Here is a 325-nt window from a genome sequence, read left to right as displayed (position 1 = left end):
GCGGTAGGGTGAGGCATTCCCATTTGAAGGGTCCCTAAAGGCTTCATATGCACATTAATAGCCCTTAAATAATGTAAAAGTCTCCACTTTCCTGATCTCTTTTGTATAACAAAAATGGGAGAATTATGAGGACTAAGTGAGGGCTCAGTGTGACCCAAGGATAACTGTTCCTGGACCAAGGAGATCAAATGAGCTAATTTATGTGAAGGAAGAGGCCACTGCCCTGTAATGGCGGAGCAGAGGCTGCCCTAACTTCCTGTTTTCCATCAAAGCTAATAGAAGATGGCGGAGGGTAGCCACCACCCTGTAATGGTGTGGCAGAAGT

The sequence above is a fragment of the Nannospalax galili genome, unplaced genomic scaffold (assembly GCF_000622305.1).
Source record: "Nannospalax galili isolate Female #2095 unplaced genomic scaffold, S.galili_v1.0 scaffold154, whole genome shotgun sequence".
NCBI lineage: Eukaryota > Metazoa > Chordata > Mammalia > Rodentia > Spalacidae > Nannospalax > Nannospalax galili.
This window is presented reverse-complemented; position numbering follows the sequence as displayed.